Below are 3,464 nucleotides of genomic sequence, written 5' to 3'. Positions count from 1 at the left end.
TCATGGATGCATTCATCCATCACTTGTGGTGTCAGAGAGTTGTTCAGGCCCCTGGGGGACCCTTGCACGGATGCACAGAGGCATCTTAGACCCAACATGCACGAAATGGCCTTTGCATTTCTGCTGCTTCCTGCAACCTCTGCATCCAGTTTCTCTCTATGTTCCGATTTCCCACTCAGCCAGGGAATGGAACACCCACCCACCCCTCACCATCTTGCCTCACCCTCTCTACTATCCATTGGTCCCCATTGAAATCACAGAGTACCCAAGACACAGATCCACTCTTCTTGGCCAATTCTTTAACACAGAAACAGAGAAATGGAATCTGTTCTGTAATGAGATTTCCCTTGATGTCATATTCCCCAGCCACTACTCCACCGCACGCTTCCCGAGCTCCCGCGGTGTTGAGGCCACAGCCCTTGCTTTGGTTGTTTCACTCATGAGGGTGTTCGGGAAATACCTTACCTTACAGTGACCTGTATTACAATGAAAGCTTCCCATGTGGGTCTACTGTTTGCCAAAGGTGACAGCAGAATTTGCTGGATAATTTGAAAGGCACTCACCATCCAGCTCTCGGTGCTGTAAGCTGATTGTAAGTAAAGTTCAGTCCGATCATCTCCGTCAGAAGATTAGGATTCACAGCGAAATCAAAGGTCATAACCTTGACGCACAGTTTTCTTGGCCTTGCTGCCGTACATACACATGAGATTCTCTAGCCATTGCTGCATATCATGTTTAATAAACACTCTGGTTATTACTGAGCAGGGCACTAAAAAAATCCCTCTCAATGTCTTGTGAAATCTCTTCATATGTGGGCCAACGGTGCCATCTCTGTGGGGTGAGCAGAGGTCTTGGCAGAAGAGACCCGTGGGGCCATGGAGATTGGGGGGGAGGGAGGCGGCAGTCATTGGAGGGGAGACTTTTTCAATGGTTTGGTTTGGTGTGGTCTTGTTTGCTTTGCAAATAGAGCAACTTGTTGGGCTCCTGAGGCCTTCGATGACCAGCCAGAGGATGGAAGGAAATAGTCTTTGCTTATGACACTGCAAAGACCTGGGGACAGTGGGCAGAGATGGCCTTGAGGAGTTCTGGTGTCCACTTCCCAGCTGGATGGATGAGCAGAGGAAGGAGCCGGGAGGAGGTGGTGAGTGACTCGCGGCCACTCGACACTGGTGCCATCCCATTCCCAAGCTTATGCACTCTTCTATTCTGATTATTTATCTCAGTAAACAAATGCAATGGTCTTATTAATGTATATTGTTCAAATACACAAGTAGAGAGAACAAAAGGCAAAGTCTTCACCCCGCAACCATGTCTCAGCCCCTCCTTTCTCCCCTTGGCCACAGCCATGTGACACTGGAGGCAATGCTCAGATGGACTCAGTCATAGATGTTGAGCGGAGGAGATTATTCTGATTACCCAACTGGCCCTAACTGGAATCACAGGTGCTCTAGTCATTCTGAGAGTTCAGCATCCTTTCTTCCTCCCTCTCTCTTGCCTTTCCTCCCTACCTCCCTTCTTCCTTCCCTTCTCTTCTTCCCTTTCCTTCCTTCTGTTGTGCCAGTACTGGGGCTTGAACTCAGGGCCTTACAATCTTGCTTAGATTTTTTCCGCTCAGATCTAATGATCTACCACTGGAGACACACCTCTACTTCCCAATATTTTGCTAGTTCATTGGAGGTAAGAATTTCTTGGATTTGTCTGCCCCTGCTGTCTTTGAACCATCATCCTCAGATCTCAGCCTCCTAAGTAGCTAGGATTACAGGTGTGAGCCACCAGTGCCTGGCTTGGGCATCTTTTCTTTAATTGATGTATGTGGTCTTCAGGGTTGAAGCTAATGTCCAGAAGAAAAACTGTACTGTCAGGTCAGGTCAAAACCAGTCAGTGGTGTGTGGATCTGTCCAGAAGGCCACTGGACGACCTCGCCTTCTGTGAAGTGTGCACTCCCTTAGAACGGCAGTCCCATTGCTAGGAAATCGTCTCAAGGACATAGCAGCAAAGTATGCAAAGACAAACATACCAGAGGCGTTCACTACGGTCCTTCTTACAATACTGAAAAGTCTAAAACAAAAAGCCCTTGCTGCCAAAGAGAGAGAAAAACGCACAAAGGAGTAAAAGCTTGGGTGGATTCTAGTCCAGGTGTTTCCAGCAGAGATGGGGGTTGGGGACTTGGTGGAGGGGAGGCTGGGCCTGACAGTGCTGTGTAGTGTAGCCCGGAAGAGAGGTAGGGTTTGGGTCAGGGAAAAGCAGCCTTCAGGAGTCTTTGGGAGGCTGGCTATGCCATGCAAAACCCAGGGAACTCTTGACCTGGGGAGTTCTTAACCTGGGGCCTGGGCACGGGCAGGCCTGGATGCAGGCTGTCATTTGAAGAATGCATTTCTGGTGTGACACAGCCAGTGGCTCATGCCTGTCATCCCAGCTGCTCAGAAGGCTGAGATCTGAGGATTGGGTTTGAAGGCAGCCCAGGCAGGAGAAACTGTGAGACTCTCATCTCCAATCAACTACCAATAGGTTGGAAGTGGAGCTGTGGCTCAAGTGGTAGAGTATTAACTAGCCTGGAGCACAAAAGTTCAGAGACAGTGGCCAGACCCTGAGTTCAAAACCTAGTACTGGCACACACACACACACACACACACACACACACACACACACACACACACACAGAATGCATTTCTGACTTCAGCTTTAAACCTGTTGTGTTAGTGAACCCTGTGCAGGATGGGTTGGAGATGGGGTTGAGCTGGAGGCGGCGTGGGAGGGGCTGCTTGTCTGTGCTAGGCCCTGGGCTCCTGGCCCCCGAGGGTCCCCCTGCTTGCCTGGGGTGCAGAAGTGGGGTCATTTATACTCCCCTGGCATTTAGCACACGAAGAGGAGTAATTGCCCTGGCAGTGTCCTGGCTGAATTCCAATTTGGGTGATTACATTCTGCCTACTTAAAATTCCCCTCTCTGGTATCCATGATACGAGCAATTCTTCAAACCCTCTCCTGGTGGGGGGTTTAAAGACAAGAACTAGCCTAGCTTTCTATAAGGCCTGCTAGAGAGGTGGGACTGCACTGTGCACCCCAGAAGTGGTTTGCTTTCAATGGGGAAGGGATAGAGGATCCCCATTGGAATAAATCTGTCCAACATGGTAGAATTTTCCAGAAAGATACCCTTTAAGATAGAGAGGTAGAGATCTCAACAGTGCTGCAAATGGAGGATACCTATGTCCAGAGGCTATTTAAGGGGTGACCACCATGTTACCCATCCCAGGTCAGACCCCGAGGGCTTGGGACCCTGGCTCCCGGTTCCTTTGGCCGGTGGCATGCCCGACATAGCTGCATTCTAGAACATGAACTCAGCCCCTTTCTATACAGTGGGGGATGATGAACGCCCACAGCTGGAGAATCTAAATGTTGCTACACACCAACAGGACCTGAGAGGAGAAACAACAACAAAAAAGCTTTGGTGATGACACTAGACCAAC

The 3,464-nt window shown here is 49.7% G+C and overlaps 1 long non-coding RNA gene across 1 annotated transcript in view; it reads left to right on the top strand.

Moving 5' to 3' along the window:
• The first annotated feature begins 1,021 nt into the window (after window positions 1-1,021).
• LOC105984677 overlaps window positions 1,022-3,464 on the top strand; it is a 13,756-nt gene continuing 11,313 nt past the window's right edge. The window contains exon 1 of the long non-coding RNA XR_001175008.1: window positions 1,022-1,141. This is a non-coding gene — a long non-coding RNA (uncharacterized LOC105984677). The remainder of the gene's footprint in view (window positions 1,142-3,464) is intronic.

The sequence above is a fragment of the Dipodomys ordii genome, unplaced genomic scaffold (genome assembly GCF_000151885.1).
Source record: "Dipodomys ordii isolate 6190 unplaced genomic scaffold, Dord_2.0 Scaffold2, whole genome shotgun sequence".
Lineage (NCBI taxonomy): Eukaryota > Metazoa > Chordata > Mammalia > Rodentia > Heteromyidae > Dipodomys > Dipodomys ordii.
This window is presented reverse-complemented; position numbering and strand designations above follow the sequence as displayed.